The sequence below is a fragment of the Nyctereutes procyonoides genome, unplaced genomic scaffold (assembly GCF_905146905.1).
Source record: "Nyctereutes procyonoides isolate TBG_1078 unplaced genomic scaffold, NYPRO_anot_genome, whole genome shotgun sequence".
Classification (NCBI taxonomy): domain Eukaryota; kingdom Metazoa; phylum Chordata; class Mammalia; order Carnivora; family Canidae; genus Nyctereutes; species Nyctereutes procyonoides.
The window spans coordinates 28,739,818-28,764,764 of record NW_026575126.1 but is presented as its reverse complement, the minus strand read 5'-3'; the positions used below and the strand labels follow the sequence as shown (position 1 = coordinate 28,764,764).

Sequence of the window (24,947 nt, the reverse complement as noted above, 5' to 3'; positions counted from 1 at the left end):
GAGAGAATTCTTAGCAGAGAATTGGCTCCCTCTGGTCTCCTGGCTTCCACTGGCTCAGGATCCTGTGCTTCTGGATATGGCATCTGACTGATCAGGAAGCCAGATCCCATGCCCTGTGGCGAAGTGTTTCATCTAAGCCCATAAATAAGAGAGAAGCAACCAGAGACTCTGGATGTATGGCTGCTTACCTGACTACACAGTGATAACCCAAGTGAAAGGCCAATGTTCTTTTTTTTTTTTTTAAGATTTTATTTATTTATTCATGAGAGACACAGAGAGAGAGAGGTAGAGACACAGGCAGAGGGAGAAGCAGGCCCCATGCAGGGAGCCTGACATGGGACTCAATCCTGGGTCTCCAGGATCACACCCTGAGCTGAAGGCAGCGCTAAACCGCTGAGCCACCCGGGCTGCCCAAGGCCAATGTTCTTAGACAAGCAAATAGTTCAATCCAGACAGCAGAATCATGTGAGACATAGAATAGGTATACCATAGAAGCTTCCAAGGAGGAGTTGATGGCTGGAATACAGAGAAGGCAAGGCCAACAGTATCCAAGAGGGCATATAAGCTACCTATGTCTTATATTTTTTCAATTTTATGAAGAGTATAAGTTCTTTTAACACAGGACTATGTATTTTCATCTTTGACTCCTCTGTAACTATAATATTATATGCTGAATCTTAGGTGAGTTTGACATCAAGGTGTACTATAATTTTAAAGATAGCTAGCAGGGAAGAGCAAGAAGCAGGATTGAGTAAGACAGGAGACACTCAGCAGTTTAAACTGGAGTTAGTATGGCGATCAATCGCCGCCCCTGGGGGAAAAAAAAACTGGAGTTAGTAAAGAATCATCTTGGACTAGAGCCTAATCAAAGACAGAGCTAAGGGGGTCTAATTTTCCTGGCAGATGATGACAATAGAGATATTAAAAATCAGATGGTAGTACATCCTGGCTCCATTGGAAGTCAGTGATATGCAGCATCCCAGCCAGCAGTTGATGATGTAGGAAACAAGATCCAGTTCCCAGGAATAGAGCACAGGGTCCTAAAGATCCAGCCACTGGGGGGACCTGGGTGGCTCAGTGTAACTAAAAGGATTAAAAAAAAAAAAAAAAAAAAAAAAAAAAAAAAAAAGATCCAGCCACTGGATTAGTGTCCACAGTAGGTTTCAGTTCTAGGCAGGGAACTGGAATTTTTAAAAAATGAGGAAATCAAGACAAGAGGCCTCAGAGCTGAGCTATATGAACATGGCAGGGATTTTACAGATGGGTGAAATTATTAATAGTATTTGTATTAATTCTAATAATTTGTAGTCAGTATTGATTATGTACACTGGCTTTTTTTCTATATTGCTTAATTTTCCCAACAGCTCACTTAGATGCTTTTATTATTTCCATCTTACAGATGAAGAAATGAAAAGTCAGGAAAGTTAAATAACTTGTCCATGGTCACACAGCTCATAAATAAAGCCACAAAGATCTAACCCTAGAGGAGTCTATTCCAGAGCATCCACCTTCAAGCACCATTGAAAGTATTAAATGAAATAAAACTCACAAAGTTCATTTTCCTTTTCTTTTTAAGATTTTATTTACTTATTCATGAGAGACACACAGAGAAGCAGAGACACAGGCAGTGGGAGAAGCACGCTCTCTGTGGGGAGGCAGATGCGGAACTCGATCCCAGGACCCTGGGATCATGACCTGGGCCAAAGGCAGGCACTCAACCACTGAGCCACCCAGGTGCCCCTCTTTTTCCTTTTCCTCACAAAGTTCTTAGCAGAGTTTCAGTCGATGAATTGATATATTTATTGATAAATTATTATTGTTATTAGTGTTTAATAGGAGTAGTACTATGAACTATAGTGAGTGAGGAAGTCACTAGTCCTCAGGCATAGGGTCTGAGAATTAGGTGTGAAGGAGGAGTATAGGTATACTGCGTGTCCAGGTATAGGGACACACAATGAGGAACACTGCCCTTCTAATGAATATAACTGAGAAGTAACATAGGTGAGGATCTAAAAGCATGGACTTTAGAACTACAAAGGCCTATGTCCTGTTATTTATTAGCAGTGAGACCTTGGGGAAATTACTCAACAGATGTGAGCTTCAAATAACTCACAAGTGCACCTGGCAGACTGCACAGCCTATACTAATAATTCAAGAATAGCTTGTAGAATACACTCACCGTTTCATTTCCATACTTTTCTACCCAAGAAAACAAAAACAAAAACTCAGGGATGCCTGGCTGGCTCTGTCAGTAGAGCAGGAGACTCTCGATCTCTGGGTTGTGGGTTCCGGCCCCATGTTGGGCATAGAGCTTACCTAAAAATAAACAAATAAATACTCACTACCTTTAAGCGAGCAGGAAATCATTACAGTCTCTTTTTAAAAAATGTTACCTCCCCTCCTCCTCCCCAAAAAACCTATCCTCAGTACACAGCTGCTATTTAAACTTCTAAATACCAAGGCAAACTCATCCCACTGAGTTCAGCTACCTTTTCAACTAGTATAATTTGTCACCCACATCCACCTAACATTTCAGTAGCCTCCTGATCTGTGCCCCCAAACTGTAGCACAACCGAAGAGAAATGTGTGATGTGCTGTTACTCTCATCCTGATTCTGTGTTGCTACAGCAGACATTCTTGTGCAATTCATTTATCTGAAGCTACTCTGATTGGACAAGCAAAAGAAAATTTAAAAGAGTGCATATTTATCCCTCCTCCCAAAGCAGGTCAATTTTAAAAAAAAAATAGCTCTCGTTTTAACTATAGTGCAACTATACATGAAAACAAATATATATTAAAAGGAACGGGTCAAAGAAAAAAAAAGGAACGGGTCATCTCTTTCATTGGTAACCTTTCACTGTAAATTTGAATTTCATTTCCTGGGACTCAAAGAAAAGAATGCTTTAATTCATGAAAGAGGGAGAAAGGAAGGGAGGAAGGGAAGGGGGGGGGAGAGAGAGAGAGAGAGAGAGAGAGAGGAAAAGAACATTACTGCCACCTCTCGCTCACTTCTCTAGAAATGAGAAAATGTCCAGGAACCCTGGCACTCTCTGTCACACAGACAATCTGACTTTTGTTTTTACTTCCATGACCTTTGATGGCTCTGAGTGCAGTCAGATCAGCTTTGCATATATATATTGACACTATGGAAACCACACAGATAAGCTTTGGGTTTGTGTGCTGTATTTACATTGGCACTCACCAATGATACACATATTTTCCTGTTAGAGCTCCCAGAGGCTTTGTTCTGATCTTGAGTTGCTTTTCTCTTTTATTCAACTTTTGAATTTCTTTGTAATTACTTAAAAAATGCATGTATTTTTAAACTGGTCCCTATTACCCCATTTTGTTTTGGAGTGCATTGTATGCACGCTTGCTTTAACAGAAGTAGGGAGGGTTCTGCTCAAGCTGGGAAACACACACTTTCCTCTTGAGCTTCTAGAGGGATACAAATAGAGGAATCGGAGTCTCTGGAGGAATAGACACCCCCATCAGGGTCACTTTCTCAGGTATAGACATTCCCTATTTCTTTCTCTCCAGGAATTTCAGAGTGTTCTTTGACATCTCTGATTGTCTTTTAGAACTGGTCTCTCCTACCCTTCTGGCAAAATCTCACTTGCTTCAGTTAGTTCACACACCCTTGTATCATTGAGGACAAAGTATATACTTCTGGAACTCTACAGGAAGACATTTTAAGAATGACAATTTTTATTAATCTGATAAATACATTCTAATTTGTAAATCGTGATTTGCTATCAACTGAATGCCCCCCCCCCCAATTCATATGCTGAAGCCTAAATCCCCAATATAGGGGCATTTGGAAGTGGGGTCTTTGGGATGTAATTAGATCATGAGGCTGGAGCCCTCGTGAATGGGATTAGTGTTCTTCTGAGAAGAGACAGGAGAAAGATGATTTTTCTCTTGGCCATGTGAGGATACAGCAAGAAGGCAGCTGTCTACAAGCTAGAAAGCAGGACCTCACCAGACACCCAATGTGCTGGCACCTTGATTTTAGACATCCTTGCCTCCAGAACTGGAAGAAATGAATTTTTATGTTTAAGCTATCCAGTCTATGTCATTTTTATTATAGCAGCCTGAGTTGAATAAGATATTGGTAAAATATGTATGACTAAGCTTACTGTTTAAACCATTTTTAAGTGTACCATTCAGCGGCATTAAGTGCATTCATATTCCAATGCAACCATTAGTGCTGCCCATCTCCAGAACTTTTTCACCATCCCAAATTGAGACTCTATGCCCATTATATAATAACTCACTATTATTCCTTTCCTTCATGCCTTGAAACCATCATACTACTACTTTCTGACTCTATGAATTGGACTACTCCAGGTATCTTATCTATGAGTGGAATCATCCAACATTTGTCATTTTATGCCTGGCTTATTTCACTTAGCAAAATGTCCTCAAGGTTCTTCCATATTGTACCATGCATCAGAATTTCATTCCTTTCGAAAACTGAATAACATTTCATTATGTACATATGCAATATATATTGTATACATATTCTACATATTATATATATTCTAATTTATATTTATATACGCATACATATCCACATACATGTGCAGACATACCTACCAGTTTGTGAATGGACATTGTCAATGGACAGTTAGGATGTTTCCACTTTCAGGTTCTTGTGAATAATGCCACTATGAGTGTGAGTGTGCAGATATCTATTCTAGTTCCTGCTCTCAATTCCTTTACATATAGAGCCCTAGAAATGCAATTGTATGTTTAGAATTTGTTGCAACTGCCATAATATTTTCGACAGTAGTTATGTTCTGACTAACAGTAAACAAGGGTCCCAATTTCTCTACATTCTTGTCACCAGTTGTTATTTTCTGGTTTGCTTCATTTTGATAATGGCCATCCTAGTGGCTGTGAAGTGGTATCTCATTATATTCTGACTTTTGAATAAGATAAAGTATGTGGTATAAATTTCTAGATGTTCTTACAAGAGATTTGAACTCACCACTGACAATTTTATAGCAAACAAAGAATATTTTATAGGATTCTTAATATGGCCTCCTTTGTACTACAGTAAGTGAATAGCTAAAAAACAATCAGCCAAATAGCTAAAGAACCAGGCAGGATAGGTGAATATGGGAAAGCGGCTTGAAGAGTTACTTTTCTTAGATTCTCAGGAGTTCATGCCTAACTGGATTGGAAGACAGAAGAACCTAGAATCTCTTTCATGTTTCTGACATGGGTGATTGATAGATGGTAGTGCTATTTACCAAGATATGGCAAACAGGAGTGAGAAGGACAACTCTAGGGGAGAGGGAATTACAGTAAATTATGCTGCATGCTCAGTATGCACCCGAGTCTATCAAACTGGAGGAAGCTGAGGGAGATGAAGAGATTCTGGAATTACCAGTTTATGGTGATGTCATCAGCTTGGAGACCTCATCGATCTGCAGGCTGAGAAGGGACAGCACAGAACAAATGATTCAGATGCACCAGGAGCTGAGTGTGGGCAGAGGAAAAGTAAGAAGAAATTATTCTAGAGTGAGGAGAAATGGTTCCATTGAAACCAGCCAAAAAATTTTTTAGCCCAAAGTGTGAAAGCTGTAGACAGATTAGATAAATAAGTAATGAAAACTGTTGATTGGATTTGGCACCCAAGGGCCACAGATAACATTCATAGAGCAGTTGGAGTAGAGAGGTGTGGGCAGGAGCCTATGGGAGTGGGAAGAAAGTGGAGAAATAAAATAAAGCACAGTCTTTCAAGAAGCCTGGGAGTGAGTAGGAGAAATTCAGGGTGGCAGCTTGAGAAATGCACTTTTTTTTTTTTTAAACTGAGAAAGACTTGAGCTTGTTTACAGGCTAAAGGGGAAGAGCTAAAGAAGAGGAGGCTGAAGGCACAGGAAGGAAAAGAAACGGCTGATGGATCCAGGTCCTCAAGGAGCTGGGAGGGAATGAGAGCCCCAGCTCAGGTGGCTGGAATAGGATGGGTTTGAAACCTCTCCTTTTGGAACAAGGAAAAGAAGCTAGGTGACAGCATATGCAGATATGTTTTTAGAAGTGGGGGGAAGGGCAGGAAGTTCAGAGCATTCATGCATGATATAGCCTTTGTGAAATAGGAAGTAAAGTAATCTACTAAGAAAGGGTGATATTTTTGAAAATCAATATGGTGGAATAGTGCAGTATATGGTGAGTGAGGTAGGAATTAAAAGTAGAAAAAGGAAAAAAAAGTAGAAAAAGGAAACTAACATAGTAGTCTAGGCGTGAGGTTATATGGGACTTCAGTGGAGAGACAGCAATGAAGTTGGAGAAGTGAGATAGGTAGCATGCTTTTTTCCCTCATATTCTTTTGAAAGTTAGAAGAATTATTTTTCTCTGGATGAACAATTTTTTCATCCATCCATCCATTCATTCATTCACTCACTCAATGAATGTTTATTGAGCCCGTATTTTGCTAGGTCTTCCCTGTCACAAGCCGTTGGCCGAAAATGGCAAATGAACCACCCCAATGATCTTCTTATTAGGACACAGTTATTCTACAGTTAACATGACCCAAACTATCTGTCCCAGATTACTGATGCCTCCAGACTCTGGCTTCTTGGATTTTCTTGTTCTGGCGATAGCATATGATAGGCTGAAGAGAACAATGTCCAAGAATCAAAATAGCCTAACTGGTTTCTATCATGGTAAGTCCTGTAGAGGAACTTTTACTGTTACTCCTGCTTTCCAGAAATACTGATACTCAACTAGCATTGAAAATCAGAGAGAGGGGCACTTGGGTGCCTCAGTCAGTTAAGCACCTGCATTCGGCTCAGATCATGATCCCAGGGTCCTGGGATTGAGCCCTGAGTCACCCTCTCCTCCCTGCTCATGCTCTCTCTTGCTATCTCTGTCTCTCTCAAATAAATAAATAAAATCTTTTTAAAAAAAGAAAGAAAATCATAGAAAGAAAACTAGCCTATATTTTTCATCCTTACAAATATCTGACTTGACTACATGATGATCTATTTATCCTATAAGAGGATACCACACTGGGCAGGAACTATGCTCCTTCTTGCCATAAGGTCAAAAAAGTCACATAAAAATCTAGATGTCCAGCTTCGCTTGAAAATGTAAAAATTTGGCAACCTGCACACCATGTTCTTACCTGTCAAGAAATGGCTGAAGCTAAGTAATGGTTGTCCTCTGTAGACAGAGTATTTACCAGTCTCTGCCACTTCCTATTGTGTACATTTTTTTTCTTTTTTTTCAACTGGATGACCATTTGTCCATTCATTCATGTTGAGTATCCACTCTAGGGAAGTCATTGTGTTCAGCATTAGGGATGATTAAACATTGTTACTGTACAGAAATAGATCTGGCTGGCCCTGGTCAGGAAAACTAACCTGGCTCTAGGTTCAACCTTTAACAGAGTGATAAGCATTTCAGACTGAAAGATTAGGCCCTATCTGGTTGAGCACTGATCTTTAAGTGGGAGTAAGAATAGGAAGAAGAAAGAGTGTTGTGGTTCTTATGAAATCCTCCCATTTGGAATAGGTTTCCCAGGTAAGTGGACATACAGTTCCAGTTTCCAGAGAGAAAGGACTGGGGAGTAAAGATATTAGAGTTCTAAACAGATAAGATTTGGTGGTGTGGTCATGATGGTGGCAGTGGGGAGCAACACATTCACAGATGGAGCTGAACCCACTGCGGGTTGCTCCATTTGTAAAGATTAAACCAAGGAACTGAGCAGGGCTGAGCCGGCAAACTGAAGGCTCTCATTCTTACACCTGAGGTAGGAGTAAGGCATAACTGATTTAGTAGACTTGTTTATGAACTACTAGATATCACAGAGAAGAGAGTTCCCCCTAACCTGCTAGAGTCAAGGCATTTATAGGAGGTGATATTTTAACCACTTTAATCCTCAAAGATTAAGTCAAAATTTCACAAATTGAGATGAGGATAAAAGAACAGTTATCCAACAAACACGCATTAACCATGAACTGAGGGCAATATGCTGTGTATATAAAGATGAATAAATCAGGGATCTACTTTTAAGTAGCATAGTCTTGGGAAGTCTTGGTTTAGCGCCTCCTTCGGCCCAGGACGTGATCCTGGAGACCCATGATCGAGTCCCATGTCAGGCTCCCTGCATGGGGCCTGCTTCTCCCTCTGCCTGTGTCTCTGCCTCTCTCTCTCTCTCTCTCTCTCTCTCTCTCTCTCTGTGTGTGTGTGTGTGTTCTGTCATGAATAAATAAATAAAATCTTTTTAAAAAATAAGTAGCACAGTTTTGTGGAGAGAAAAATATACAGCAATCATTAGAATAAATTTAAAAATTAGTGTAATAACATTAGTATTAACATAAAGTAAGGGGTGCCTGGATGGCTAAGTAGATTGAGTGTCTGCCCTCAGCCCAGATCATGACCTTGGGATCCTGGGATCAAGCCCCACATTGGGCTCCCAGCTCAGTCTACTACTCTCTCTGCCCCTTTCTCTCCCCACTTACTGCTTGTGCTCTCTGCTCTCTCTCTCTCTCAAATAAATAAAATCTTAAAAAAAAGTAAGAAGACAACATAAAAGCAAAAGGAATGAATTCTTCTAGGAGGAGTAAGGGGAGGGTCATACAGGATAGGGGTTTAAGTTGGGACCTGACAGAGGTGGAGGAGTTCACCAAGCAGATGTCAAGGGCATTCCAAACTGAAGATGGTGTGTGGCAGAGCAGTGAACCTTGAAAGTACATTTCAGAGAGTTGCAAACAATTCATCCTTGCTGAATCATAAGGTAAGAAGAAGGAAGCAATGAAGATAAAGCTGCAGAAGGATGAGGGCTAGACAACACTAGCAGGTGGGAAGGATGCCAAGACATCTGCAGTGGCTGGAGTATAGAGTGCACAGGAAAGAACGGCTGTTGCTGACATTATAAGTTACTATAGAACTGATTGATAAGGCCAATATAAGTTATGGAGCTGTGGGTTTTAAACTTTTTAGAAAGTACAGCTCCCTTTAAGAGTAGATCATTTGTAAGGAACCACTCCTAGAAACTGCAGAAAATCACAACCATCCTATTGCTCTCCCAGGCATTCTCATGTCTCAGTGAAGAACCCTTGCTTTAAAGATGTGCTTCCAAACCTTTTAAGTGAAGGCCTGAATGAAAACCACTAATATTTGAATAATATCCTGGGATCGCCACAGAAGAAACTGCTTGAGGTTACAGGTGATGAACCGGAGATCTGGCTATGCCCTTCCACCCAGGTATCCTGAAGGCTATAGTGATCTTGTCACACCAGTAACCCATGTGGTGAGCTATGAACCATGGCAGATTTTCATGTAGAAGGACAAAATGATCAGTTCTGCATTTAAAAAGATAACTCTAGGGGCACCAATGTGCTCAGTCAGTTGAGCGTCCAACTCTTGATTTTGGCTCAGGTCAGGATCTCAGGGTTCTGGGATCAGCCCCATATTGGGCTATACAGGGTCTGCTTGAGGATTTCTCTTCCTTTCCCTCTGCCCCTCTTTTCTCTCTCTCTCTCTCTCTCTCAAATAAATAAATAAATAAATAAATAAATAAATAAATCTTTAAAAAATAAAAAGATAATTCTAGCAGCAAGGTAGAGAGCAAACAGGAGGCAATCAGACCAGTTAGAAATTTTTCTAGAAGAGTACAGGGAAATGGCTGCCAAAGCCTATCATAAACCGTTGGTGGAGAAGAGTCTAGAGACTTTGAAAGACAGAACCAAAAGACCCGTTGCCAGCAGCAGCTTCAGAATTTCCATACAGAAGGACGATGGGGTTATCCACTGGGTTAGATAAGGAGTAGATTTGCAGGACCACCAAATATGCTTATGTAGATTGTTCACTGCGTGGGTGAAATTTTACTGGTGTGTCCAAAATAATCTACCTGAACCTCATGTGGTTTTAAAAAATCAGATGTAAGCATGACAAAAATCAGTTAAGTCCTCTATTAACATAGATACTTCAGAAGATTTTAGCTTGATGAAACGCAACTTGATAAGCAATTATATTGTTTAAAATGTTACTAACTTATTAAAGAATCTAATAAATTTCCACTTTAGATACTTTATGTCTTATAAATCCTTCTAAACTCTGGCTGATGAATATAAGGGTTTTTTTTTCTTCTCTCTACATCATCATATTTTAGCTTTATCTGATCAAAAGGGTGGGGTTCATGATCCACCACAACCACTAACCCGCCGAAGAAGCAGCAGCGTGGCATGTAAAAATCATTCAGGTGTGCAGTATTGAGTAAATTATGTTTAGAGCTCTTGTACTTGATGCTGTGAATTTTAATAATCTAGTTAAAAATGTGTCCACCAAGTTCTGCTCCTGCATTATTATTTTTACTTTTCACCATGAAGGTAGCATAGGTGAGATTTCCTTTTTCTAAATACAACTGTAAAGGGGATTTCCTCCTTCTTTCCTCCTTTACTCTCTAAAACAAAGGTTTACAATTTTTTTTTCTACAAATGATTACATGGGTACTTTGAATTTTAAGCCGATTTCTTTTCTACAGAAATCAAAATATGGTCAGATTTCCTTGAACTCTTGGCAGTTGAGAACTCAGGGGGACCCTCAAAGGAGCAGAGTACAGCTTAGGAAGGGAAGAACTGACCAACCACTCTACAAGCCCGTGCTTTGCAGTTATCTCCTGTAGGCAGCTGCTAGATGTTGTGTGCACAATTCATTTGAAGACTACAAAAAATATGCTGAAGTCAGATGCATGGGAAGGCAAGGCTGAACACAGGTCAACCAAGAGAGTGAGTGTGAGGTACTATATATCTCACTAGGGGTGAAAAAAAAAAAAAAAAACAAGGCAGGAAAACAGAGTGGTTTCAGAGAGATTCCCACCCACCTTACTGCCGGAAGGAAACCCAGCCCTCAGAGACCCAGAGAGGAAGGCTGCAGTGGATGGATTCTCCTGCACAGGGTGCCCACACACACAGCGAATTTGCATAGGTATACAGTGCAGTGCATGCAGCACTTCCACCTCTTATAAAAACTATTGTGAAGTTGTGTTTCTCTGCCAAACAAACTGTGGCTGCTCTATATGTGACTAAAGAATCAGAGGAGAGAGGGGTCCCCTAACAGAAGGAAATATGACACCACTTCCCCAGCCAAGGCCAAAGTCAGAACAGTTACAATGATATTTCCCAGAAGCTCGTGTACTATCAAAAAATAAGCCAGAAAAATCTATAGTCTTTAGAATCTAATATTGATCTAATTATCATTTGCACCCCTGGATTTTCCAAACTGGCCAATATTATGCCATGGTTGTAACAAATTTTTGTTAAAAGATCTGAGCTCAGTCCTAAAATAGTTTTACCTAGGCTTCAGGATAGGGTTAACTTGCATCAGAAGTTCTTGGTGTTGATGCTACAGTAAATGTTCTATACAGATTTTCTTAGAAGCAGTGAGATATTAGATCTATGTTCAGAGCCATACACTGACACTGACAATCTGCACTATTGCTAGTTATATACTTTATATATATTAGAAATATATATATATTAGAAATATATATATATATATACAGAAAGTATATAACTAGCAATAGTGCAGATTGTCAGTGTATCATAACCAAATCAACATTGCCCTGCAGTGGGAACTCAAGCTCAGTTTTCCTCCTATTTGCTGGTCCTGTTTACAGCATGACCTGAATGAAAATCAGCCATCATAACCAGTAATACAAATAAAACTCTGATTTTTTTAAAGGAGAAATAAGAGGGGTACCTGGGTGGCTCAGACCATTAAGTGTCTGACTCTTAATTTCAGCTCAGGTCGTGATCTCAAGGTCATGAGATCAGGCTCCACACTCAGTAGGGAGTCTACTTGGGATTGATTCTCTCTCTCCTTCCCCCCCCCAAATAATAAAGATCCATTATTATTTATAAAAATAAATCCATATTTACTTATTTTTAAAGATTTTATGTATTTATCTGATAGAGAGAGAGCATGAGTGTACAAGCAGGGGGGAGCAGCAGGCAGAAGGAGAGAGAGAAGCAGGCTCCCCACTGAGCAGAGAGTCCAAGGTGGGGCCTGATCCCGGACCCTGGAATCATGACTCGAGCAGAAGGCAGATGCTTAACCATCTGAGCCACCCAGGCAGCCCATAAATAAGTCTTTAAGAGAAGAAATAAAATGTAATTTCCTTAAGTGAAATATATCTAAAATCTTCATATTGGAGATTTCTGTACTAAAATATTTAAAGCAATATTAGAAGTGTAATTTTTTCATTATAGAGACCTAGAAATATAGTATGTGATATGCACAATTTAGGTTTTGTTTTTTTCTTGATTAACCAAGAATTATCTGTCATACATCAGGATATTTTACTTTTTAAAAAGACTTTTAAAGTTATTATTTTTAAGTAATCTCTACATGGGGTTTGAACGTATGACCCTGAGATTAAGAGTCACATGCTCTACTGACTGAGCCAGCAGGGTAGGGTGCCTGCCCCAGGATATTTTATTTTTGTTTTAATATGACGAATATGATCCTAGGTTAACCTTGGTTAAAATTATCACATGTTAAGTAACTTCACAGTCTTTAACTATGGAGAGAGTTAGAGGGAGAATGACCAAGAAGAAGTCTGAAATGTTACTGTAGGCTGGGATAACTGTGGTTTTTAAACTTTTTTATTTTTATTTTTTTTAGAGGGAGCAATAGCCATGCGAGAGCCAGGGAGGGAGGAGTAGAGAGAGGGAAGAGAGGAAATCCCAAGCAGGCTCCATGTCCTGCTTGGAGCTCGATGCAGGGCTCGATCTCACCACCTTGAGATCATGTCCTGAGCTGAAATCAAGAGTCAATGCCTAATTGACTGAGCCACCCAGGAGCCCTTGATAGAAACTTTAAAAACTTGAATCATATGTGTTTTTACCACTACATTTGGGAAATAAATTGTTCTCATTTAATGAATATTCTAGTTTAATGAGAATAAGAAAACTTTTTTGTTTGGATCTATGGAATAGGAAACTTAGCTAAAATATATTAGTTTACTATCTCCCCTGAGTAGGAAAAATATGACAACCCTGAGTAAAAGACTCTAGATCTTAGAATGTTGAGCATTTTACTTTTCCCCTTTATTAATTCATTCATCTGACAAATACTTGCTGAACATCTCTATATGCCAGGTACTATGCTGGGCAAAAGCTCTCTTTGATGGTCACTATACATGCTATAGAAGAGGTATAGACAAAGAGTTTGACATGTAGAGAGTCCAAGTTATACCTTGGAAACTGCTCTTAAAAATTTCTGTGGGGGGCACCTGGTGGCTCAGTGGTTGAGTGTCTGTCTGCCTTTGGCTCAGGTCGTGATCCTAAGGTTTTGGGGTCCTGGGATCGAGTTCTGCATTGGGCTCCCCACAGGGAACCTGCTTCTCCCTCTGTCTGTGTCTCTACCTCTCTCTCTCTCTGTGTCTCTCGTGAATAAATAAATAAAATCTTAAAAAAAAACTCCTATTAGCTTGTTTTTGCTAATATTGAGATTCTGACTAAAACACAATGTCTTTTCTCTGTATACTCTTAAAATCTGCTTAACTGAAGTTTCTGTTTAATCTCATTTTTAATGTAGTACAAGATAATTCTATAAAGCAGTTAGTACAGTGTTATGGGAACCAGAGATTGTTTACTTGTGTAAGGCAGCAGAAACTCACCGTGTAACCAGTAGTTTTTTCTTGCTGTCCACATGAAGAGGCCCTCTCTTGACACAAAGGATGGGCAGTGTGATGTAGAAACAGTACTGCCAAAGCGCCTGGGTGGCTCAGTGGTTGAGTGTCTGCCTTTGACTCAGGTGATTCCGGGGTCCTGGGATTGAGTCCCACATCAGGCTCCCTAGAGGAGCCTGTCTCTCCCTCTGTCTGTCTCTCTCTCTCTCTGTATCTCTCATGAATAAAAAATAAAAAAATAAAAAAAAAATAAAAAAACCATAAAAAAGGAAGAAAGAAAGAAAGAAAAAAAAAGAAAGAAAGAAAGAAAGAAAGAAAGAAAGAAAGAAAGAAAGAAAGAAAGAAAGAGTACAACCCCAGAAGTCAGACAAACCTGACCATTTGACTCTGGGTTAAGTTCTTCACTTTAGCCTTAGTGCCCTTACTTGAGAAATGACATAATACCATCTAACCTAATGTTATTCTGAATATTTGAGAAGATAATTCATTCAACAAATATTCACTAAGTGCTTTATCCTGAGAGCAATGGAGAAACACTATGAGGTCTTGAATAGAAGATGCAAGATAATTAGATTTGAACGTGATTGGAAATATCACTCTGGCTGCAGTATGGAGAATGAATGGGGCGGGGGGGGGGTGAGGCAAGATTGCAGGGAGGGAAACCAACTAGGAACCTATTATTATTCAGAAATGAGGGTAGCCTTCACTGAAGTAGAGGCAGTGAGGATGAACAGAAGTTAATGGGTTTGAGCATTATTAAGAAATTAAAGGTGCAGCATAGGGAATATAGTCCAAGGTATTACAATAGCATCCGTGATGACAGATGGTAGCTATACTTGTGGTGAGCATAGCATAATTTATAGGGTTGTTGAATCACTATGTTGTCCATCTGAAACAAATGTAACATCATGCATCAACTATACTCAAAAAACATTAAGAATATGGTATCAAGAAGAGAGGGTGACATGCTGCATGTGGATGGTAGTATAAAGGAACATCTAAGTGGATATCTTGGATATTTTACTTGGATATCTGAATGGATGAAGGTGACATTAACTGGAAGAGAAAACATTAGAAAACCAGCGGGGTGCAGGAAAAGATGACAAATTGCGTTCTGGATAGGTAAGGTCTTCAGAGGTGCCTGTAGGATGCCCAAGTAGTGATATACAATATGGGGTTGGAAATATAGGTCTGAAGATAATGCAGGGGAACATGCCAAAGAGTAGAAGCTCAATCATCAGCGACTATTACTTTTCTTTTTTTTTTAAAGATTTTATTTATTTATTCACGAGAGACACAGAGAAAGAGAGAGAGGCAGAGACACAGGCAGAGGGAGAAAGAAGCAGGCTCCATGCAGGGAGCCCGACGCGGGACTCGATCCCAGGTCTCCAGGGTCACGCCCTGGGCTGCAGGCGGCCGCTAAACCGCTGAGCCACCCGGGCTGCCCTTCAGCGGCTATTACTAAATAGACCTCCTAGATGGCCAGGCATATCTCTGCTTCTCACATTGGCCTGGAAACACTGGCCCCTCGGGGGCCATGAGCTACTCATTATAGTGCAGCATAAGTTGTTCATCATTTGGAAATTTTCACAACTTCTTGTATTATTTAGATTCTTTCTTGGCCCCTCCATTTTCCAAATGCCATTCCAAAAGAATCACACTCTACTGTTTCATTTTCAGTGTACTATATGTCAATTTTCCACTGTGGTTTCTGAGAACTTCTAACTTCTGAAACTGTTTTCAAGATGTGCTTAAAGTACATATATAGTCTCCCTCATCCTGGTTTTCCATATAGCCATTGTGTGTACCATTTTGGAGCCACATAGATAAACTTCCAAACTGGGGAAGAGCATTCAGGCCAAAGAAAGCACAAGTAGCCCTAATTGAGAAGACCAGTGTACATTCCAGACCAATAAGGAATGATGGGGCAGCGAGGGGGCAATGCTATGACATGATGCTGGGGAGGTAGGCAGAAGTCGAATCACATCGGGAACACGCAAAGATCCAGAGGTAAGAACATCACTGGTTTAGGGAACTGATGTGTCAGTAATTCAGAGAACAAGGGGGCAAAACTACAGAAGCATTTGCAGGAAGAGGTTCAGATCATGAAGGGCCTTATGAACCATATGAGGAAGTGAGGACTTTATCCTGACAGCAATGGGAAATTATTGAAGTTTTACATGAGGGAGATTTGCAGTTTAAAGATCACTTGGGTTCTCACGAGGAGGATGACTGGATGGATGGTGGCAGCCCAGAGGCTGTTACAAAGTGCCAGGTGACATAGAAATGTGGCCGATTTCATGCCAGGGAACCAGGAAAGAAAAAGGCAGATACATTGGAGAAATACTGGAGAGGAATAATTTGAATATGGGGCGTCAAGGAAGGCAGAAAGCATGACTGTCACCCAGCTTTCTGGTGTGGGCCACCAATGGCCGCATCATTCCTACTCAGTCCTGCTTTCTTCTACAGAGCTGCCTGCGGGTGGTGGCCATTGTTCTATTTTCCTCCACCAGCTGTGACTATAAAGATACTTATGTTAGGAGACAGTGGATATCAAGTTGATACTGAAGAAAATTCATGCCTGCTGTGGCTGATGGAAGAAGTTTTGCCCTAAGGAGTCAGAGACAAGCTGAGGCCTAGCAGGGAGGGAGCAGTAACTGCTCGGGACCCCCTGAATAGCGATGGTCCCGGGTGCTCTCATTTTTAAGAAAATAGCACCAAGGGGACCAAACTTGATTCCTTAAGAATTTAAGTGCCCTACTCTTCTGGCCAAAGTTTAATAGATAGAGTCACAATTTCTTTAAAGTGATCATAAAGTATATTCCTTTTATCATACAACTATAAAATTCTACAAACCGAGTTACCAGGTATCAATACTCTGTACTCATCAATTCTAAGATTTGATTTATTGAGAGTCTAAGCATTTCTAATTCCTCATACACTGACCACCAGCAGGAACCACAACTTTCTGTTTAACAAGTATTTTAAAAACTATTGTGGCTTACCACAGCACCTTGAAAAGGTGCTTTTTTTTCCCTATTATTATACTAAAGCCCATCATCTGATATGCTCAGAAGATACCAGAACTCTTTCTCAATGTAAAATACTTTTAAATTCAGTTACCCCAAAGGTCTTGCTTTTAGTTTGATAGTAATTCTGCTTCAGACAGGATGTACTTCATTTGAGGGGGGTGGAAGGGGAATTATAAAGGAACTTCCAAGAGTATATTTCTCTGAAACCATTTTAAGCAGTAATAAAGATTCACTGCTTTTTTCCTGAGAACTGAGAATAGTTTTTAGCAAATGCCATAAAGAAAATGTGCATAATTTTATGAAAACACAGTATTTTAGGCTATATTAACTAATAACTGATGGTATTTGAAAATTTTTAGTGAGGAAGAAAAGTACTTGGGGGAATTTCAGGTGAATCAAGAAACAGAAACAAGTTGATGAAATTAGGCTGTAGATTTTCCTGTCTTGCATTTTAAAAACGTTTATGTACAGTGTTAAGTATCTGATGGGTGCTTAACGAACATATTTTTTTGACTAAAGGTCCTGCATTTTTCAGTCTTAGAAGGTAGCATATTTTTGTTTAATTTTTGGATTGCAACTTGAACTTACAGATCTTGTGTTTGTTCTCAAATACAATCAAGGCCCTCCTTTAGTCAATCAACACCATTATCAAGAGTCCTTTTTGCACAAAAGCATTTTAAGGAACACAAAATAAATGTTTCTTATTTACTTATTTTTATTTCTTTATTTGAGAGAGGGTGAGTGAGAGAGAGCATGAGCAGGGAGAGGGGTAAAGGGAGAGGGAGAAGCAGACTTCCGTTGAGCAGGGAGCCTGCCCAGAGGCTCCATTACAGGACCCCCGGATCAAGACCTGAGCCGAACACACATGTTTAACCAACTGCGCTACCCAGGTGCCTCACAAAATAAATGTTTTTAAGGGGAGAACCTACTTGGAATGCAGCAAAAGGCTGATTGCTTATTCGTTTGTGGGAGAAAAACCATGAAAAACTCATTTCAGTCCAATGAGTTGTGTATTTTATTTATTTATTTATTTCTCCATTTATCTATTTATTTTTTTATTTTAAAGATTCTATTTATTCATGAGACACACAGAAAGAGACAGAGACATAGGCAGAGAAGTAGGCTCCCTGCGAAGAGCCCACTGCGGGCCTCGATCCCAGGATGCTTGGGATCATGACCTGAGCCAAAGGCAGATGCTCAACCACTGAGCCACCCAGGTGCCCTATTTATTTATTTATTCTTTTAGGAAAGATGATATTAATGATGTGGAAACCAGAAAAAGTAAAGTTTTCTTCTGTGTGTCATGTTTCCAATTTTTAATTAAATAAAAATAGCGTGATGAAAATAGTACATATTCCATGTTCCTATTTCACTGATAGAGATGATCAATACATATCAGTTCAGCCTGACCATTATTAATGTGTTTGTCCACATGACAGTACTCTGAATTTTTTTTTTCATTCTGGGACTACAAGGCAAAAAAACTGAAGCACTTTATTTCCACTGACAGCAAATATATCGCTTTTGAAATCTTTTTACTTTTTACCACTGCTGAGTTACACTGGAATAGGAAATTTGACATGTGGCAAATGTAATACATAGTTACTCCAAATTTTAAATTTCAAAAATTAAAGTTCTTTATTTATTTGGAAAGGAAACCCTTCAGTAACTAGGCATAGATTTAAATATATTATGTAATTTATATCTCCCCTATCACGGGCATTGCCTCCAGAGAATCTGACGTTAGTAAATTCCTTGTGTCCTTAGAGTATTTTGATATAAAGAAATAACTGATAGAGGCGCCTGGGTGGCTCAGTTGGTTAAGCGTCTGCCTTTGGCTCAGGTCATGATCTCAGGCCCCTGGGATCAAGCCTTGCATTGGGCAACCTGCTCATCGGGAGTCTGCTTCTCCCTCTCCCTCTGACCTTTACCAGGCCCTGCCCCCCCTCCAGCTTGTGCTTGCTCTCTCTCAAATAAATAAATAAAATCCATAAAAAAAAAAGAAAGAACTGATAATTAAGATGATTTCCCCAAGTTTTGGTCTTTATCATTAGAGTATATGTTAAGGTCCCCTATATTAAAATTTACCCTTTTTAATAGAGTACTTACTCTATAACCTTTGGTTTCTCTACTACATAGCAGGACCTAGATATCTATCTATCTGTTAGGAGCTCCATATATGGGATTCCTTGCACTGAAAAAGATCTTCCTTAATATTCCACAGGGAGATTGATGGTAAGATTGTCGTATATTATCTAGTTAACTTTCCTAACATTGCTCTGAAGTTAAGGAGTAAGAACACTAATTCTCATCTTATAGCTGGAGAAAAGAGCTGTAACTTTCTCTAAATCATACTATTCTCTGTAGATATAGAACCTAAACTTCAGTCTTCGAACTCTTTTTCCTTAGAGAATAACCAAAGTGACTAATGAACAACTTGTCTTTCTATTTTCTGAACCTTTTTAGATGACCTCGCGCTTCCTAAACTCCTGCAGAGGCCTTTTCTCAGTAGTGCTACCACTTCTAGAATATGCGACAACGTTAAGAAGTTGAGCTAATCACATGGCTTTAGGTGAATCATCAAAGCAAGCCGGTGGGAACATGTAAAAAATAAATTGTGAACTTCAACTTAAAACCTTCATGGCTCAGTGGTTGAGCATCTGCCTTTGGCTCAGATCATGATCTTGGGGTCCTGGGATCAAGTCCCACATCAGGCTTCTTACAGGGAGCCTACTTCTCCCTATGTCTCTGTCTCTCTATCTGTGTCTCTCATGGATAAAGAAGTAAAGTCCTTTAAAAAAAAATCTTCATGGGTAACCATTCAAGCAAATGATTTATCACATTTATTTGTGATCACTGGCTTAAATCATCATGACAATTAACATCATATATTCTTTTGATAAAACAACATTACATTTTGGAGTTCTCTACCACAAATTTGAAATTGAAACATGTAAAAATGGGATTTCCAGGATCAAACCAGCGGTAGGTGTATCAAAACATGTGGCAGGACATTAGTTAAATGTAGTTTGGGCATGATTTTACAATATAAACTATTTGAGAAACTGGAAGTTCTTGTAATCAAATACATTATCTTTTAAAACTTAAACATTAAAATAACAAAACAGCAGTGTTATTCTTCTATAAATAGAACTTTCTTTGTAAGGAGTTAGTTGTTTTACTATCCCAGGAGATATATCTGGAAAGGGTCTAGTTCCCAGTAAGCACTCAGTAAATATTTGTTGAATGAATAAATCATGAGTCTTAACTTCTAGTGAGAAGTCTGAAATTCAGAAATAGATTGAGGGCTGAGAAGGAAGGAGCTGAATTTAGGCCAGATGGATGAAAGATGAGTGTGTAGATGAGAAATTCTCAAGAATGCACATAGAAAAAAAGTTTGAATCTGGATAGGAGATAAAATTATTTTAATTATATCATGTCATCTATAATTGGAGTTCAGTAAGGTGATCAGTGTAAAAGAAATATATAAAAACCAGTAACTGTCGGACAAAAAAATAACTTGGAAAATGTAAAGGGAATTGTGTCATAGATAATATAATAAGTATATAAATAAATAGAAATAAATTTCACAAACATATATAAGACTTACATGGAAAAATAATAAATATCCACTTAGAGACATAAAAGAAGATTTGAATCATGGAGAGCTAATCCCAAATTAGATGAAAAACTTGACAGTCAAGACTCCAACGGCCCACTATGTACCTATTAGAATGGCCCAAATCCAAAATACAGACAACACCAAACGCTGACAAAGATGTGGCACAACAGGAGCTTTCATTCATTGCTGGTGGGAATGCAAAATGGTACGGCCAATTTGGAAGATTTTGCAATTTCCTATAAAATGAAACATAGTCTTACACGATCCAGCAATTGTGCTCCTTGGTATTTATCCAAAGGAACTGAAAACTTATGTCCACACAGGGGCGCCTGGTTGGCTTAGTCCATAGAGCGTGTGACTTTTGATCTCCGGATCATGAGTTTGAGCCCCACATTGAGATTGGAGATTACTTAAAAATAAAAACTCATGTCCACACAAAAACCCAGACATAGATATTTGTGGCAGCTTTATTCATAATTTTTAAAACTTAGAAACTACCAAGATATCTTTTAGTATGAATGGATAAATAAGTGGTATATCTCAGATAATGAAATAAATATTATTCAATGCCAAAAGGAAATGACCTGTCAAGCCATAAAAAGACCTAGAGGAACCTTAAATGCATATTACTAAGTCAAAGAAGTCAATCTGAAAAGGCTACATACTGTATAATTCCAACTACAGGACATTCTGGAAAAGGCAAAACTATATACAAATAGTAATAAGATTAGTGGTCATGAAGGGTTTGGGGGCACGGGGGATTGAATAGTCAGGACACAGAGAATTTTGGGGGGAGTGAAAGTATTCTGTGTGATATTGCAATGATGGATATATGTTATTATACATTTGTTGAAATCCAAATGTACAATATCAAGAGTGAACAATGCACATTCCAATGTGCAATAACAAAAGTATCATACCTAATGTGAACCATGGACAAGTGATAATGATGCACCAATGATGGCTCATTAATTATAACAAATATACCACTCTGATGCTAGATGATGGGAAGGTTGTGTGTGTGTGTGTGTGTGTGTGTGTGTGTGTATGTGCATGTGTTGGGAGGGGATCATGGAGCACAGGAAACTCTGTACTTTCCACTCATTTTTGCTGTGAACCTAAAACTACTCTAAAAGAATAAAGCTATTAAGAGTTGTAACAGATTTAACAAGGAACTTGAGTCAAGATTATAACATTTACCTTGTAAAAAGCACACAGAATTTCAGGAAAATTCTGCAAAGGAAGAATTTTGGGAATGAAGAATTGAGCAGGGAACTGGTCCTGCAAAATATCAAAGCATGATGTAAGGCTATGTTACATAAAACAGTATGGTATTGGTATAGGAAGAGGCAGATGGAACTCTGGGTTAGAGCAGAAAATCCAGACAAGAACTCAAATTAATATAAGAATATACAACATGATAAAAAGAGGCATTTGAAATCAGTGACTCAACACTAATTTATCACTTAGATATTGTGGTGACTGACTAGCCAGTTGAGAAAAAAACCTGAAGCCAATTCCTTACCTACTTTTTAAAACCAATTATAAATGGGTCAAAACATTCTTATACATTATGGTAAAAAAAAACACCTAATATAAAATTTACCATTTTAAAGTATATAATTCAAAATGTCATGTAGCCATCTAGTTCCAGAACGTTTTTTATCACCTTAAAAAGGAAACTCCATACCCATTAAGCAGTCGAGCAGTCGTTTGCCTCCCTCCAGCACCTGGCAATCATTGATCTACTTTCTGGGCCTATGAATCTGCCTGATCTGAACATTTCATATCAATTCAATCATGTAACATGTGACCTTTTGTGTCTGACTTCTTACACTCAGCAAAATATTCTCATGTTTCATCCACGTTATGGCATGTATTGGTACTTCACTCTTTTTCATGGCTAAATAATATTGTTTTGATTGAATATACCACTTTTTGTTTATCTGTTCATCAGTTGATGTATCAAAGATCTTTTTAAATGAACACTTAAGAGAATAAAAAGATAAATACTTGAATATTTTTATACCTAATCAAAGGATAAGGAAGGTCTTTAAAGCATAAAATATAATTCCATGAAATAAAAACATGTAAATAGAAACACTCTATATAAAGGGGGGAGAGAAGCTATATTCTTAAAAAATGTCAGTGTTATAAAAGACAAAGAAAAGCTGCAGAAAAGTCCCAAAAGAAAGGAAGCTAAAGAAATAAGACAATCAAAAACAATTCCTAACCCTAGACTGGATTCTGTGCTGGAGAGGCAAAAGTACTATAAAAATATTACTGGATTAATTGACAAAATTGGAACACAAATAATAGGTTCAAGTATTATATCAAAGTTAAATGTACTGTAGCAGATAACAGTATTTTAGTCATGCAAGGCCATATACCTATTCTTCGGAAAATATATATTCAAAAATATAAAAGTAAAGGGCCATGAGGTAACTTACTCTTAAAAATAAATGAAAGTATATATATTTATATGTATTTCAAAACAACAAAGCATATTGTTAAAAAGCACTTAATTTGTTATTCCATTAACTATCTATCTCATATCAGATTGTCATCATTATGTAGATAACAATATTCCCAAGGTAATTTTAGTTATTGTTTAAGTTATAAATATAGAATATGCAGTGAATAGAAGTATCTGAAACAGCAAATGTAAGTGCCTTTTCCTGATCATCTGTAATCCCATTCCCCAGAGAGAATTACTTCCTATATATCTTTTTAAACCACAACTATGTATACATATTTTAACACAAATGGGATCCTTTTATATATAAACATTAAAAACCTGCTTTTCTGTTCCCGCTTAGTAATATGTTTTAGATATTTTACCAGGTTGCTGTTTATATATCTACTCTATCTTCTTAAAAAACTATTTATTTGAAAATGATTTCAAATTTATAGGAAAGTTGCAAGAATAAAAATAATTCAAAGAACATTCACACACTCTTTATCCAGACTCACATATTATAAGCATTTTATCCCATTTGTTAATTCAGATTATGGGGCCTAGGTTTTTCCATTCCCCAGTTCACAATAACAAAAAAGATAACCTAAGGAACAGTCCAATGTAGATGATGATAATATTGAGGACATCAGTGATTGCCACTGAGCAGTCAATATCATGTGATAAGTGTGCCAGATGTTTTACGTAGTTTTATGTCACTTAGTCCTTACAACAGTCCTTTAAGGGTTTCTAAATGAGGAAGCTGCAGATAAGAGAATGTAAGTATCTTGCTCAAATTCATGATGTTGATAAGTGGTGGAGCCAGAATTAAGGGGGAGGATGCTCAGACTCTAAAGCCCATATTCTTTTCCCTGTAACTGCTGAATTACCCCTCAATGCAATAGAAAATAGAAGGAAATGTCAACAAAATGCATACCTTGAAAGAAAAATTGATTTCTAATGGTAAGAAATTTAAGGTACCTGGGTGAATAATATTTAATTTTAATTGAGAGAAGCACAACTTGTCTTTTTTCATACAAATCTGCAAAGCTCTCCATGTTTGTACTTGAGCTTCACAGCAATTCTGTCCAGTAATTTGTCTTCCAGGCCAATATATTAAATAAAGATCTAAAAGCAATATAAAATTACTTTTGCTTCAGTAAAGGGCTCTCAACTGGCAAAAAAAAAATTATCCTACCCTGTATGCATATGAGAAGATTACATATTTGTACTCTTCATTCCTCTGTAAAAGTTAATCCTAGATTCATTACTGTCAAGCTTGTGAACATTTACATAAACGATAGGTTTGTTATCACTTAATACCGGATTCAGCAGATTACATGCAAAATGTGCAAAGACATGATTAAAAAAAACTTTGATCTTTTAATCGAAAGAGTAAGCAATATTAATTCATTTTGGCAAGTGTGATACATATACTTTATTACAATACTATTTTGCATTTGCGATTACCATACTACAATAATTACTCTTCATTAATGAAGGTTTGTTGCTATGTAATTTCACTGTGGCTCTAGGCAATAACATCCTTTCTGGAGAATTAGTTAAATTTGCTGTGAAGTTATTTAATAAAACAATCATATTCTTTATAAAATATAAATTTTACCATCATGGTATTTGATTCTGTAAAGCTTGTAGACAGAAATATCACTGAGAACTATGTAGATGGGAAGAGTGAACAATCCTCAAGCAGAAGACATAAGATTCAAATTCAAACGCCTAGTATATTTCTGTCAGTATTGAGTCTGTGAAGCTCAAAAAGAAGAAAAAACACCCACATCTTATTGCTGCCCCCCTCTAATAATGGAGATAGCTGTAGACATAAGTAATTATAACACAAGAAGGATGCACATTAATGTAAGGAAAAAAGAAGTGAATGTTAATTATTATTGGAAGGATCCTGGAAGACTTCATGGAAAAGATACTGGAATTCATCTCTGAAGAATGGGTAGGATCAGGAAGCAGCAGAGGAAAGGGGAAAGGAGAATAGGATATAAAAGGCAAGCTTGAATGCCAGTCTAAATGATAAATCTTTATTCTCAGTGAACAGAAAGTGCAGGGTTTTGAGCTCAAAAGTAATATGATCAGAGCTATGAGGAATACTCTGAAGGTATTGTGAAAGGGACATAAGAGTTGGAGAAAATTATGGGTCACAGGAAGTTATTTCAGTGATTG

General features: G+C 38.2%; 1 long non-coding RNA gene across 1 annotated transcript in view; it reads right to left on the bottom strand.

The window, feature by feature from the left end:
• Positions 1-298: 298 nt before the first annotated feature.
• LOC129519976 (uncharacterized) overlaps positions 299-24,947 on the bottom strand; it is a 108,707-nt gene continuing 84,058 nt past the window's right edge. The window contains exons 4-5 of the long non-coding RNA XR_008666456.1: positions 2,180-2,316; positions 299-811 (exon numbers count right to left, since the gene is read on the bottom strand). This is a non-coding gene — a long non-coding RNA (uncharacterized LOC129519976). The remainder of the gene's footprint in view (positions 812-2,179; positions 2,317-24,947) is intronic.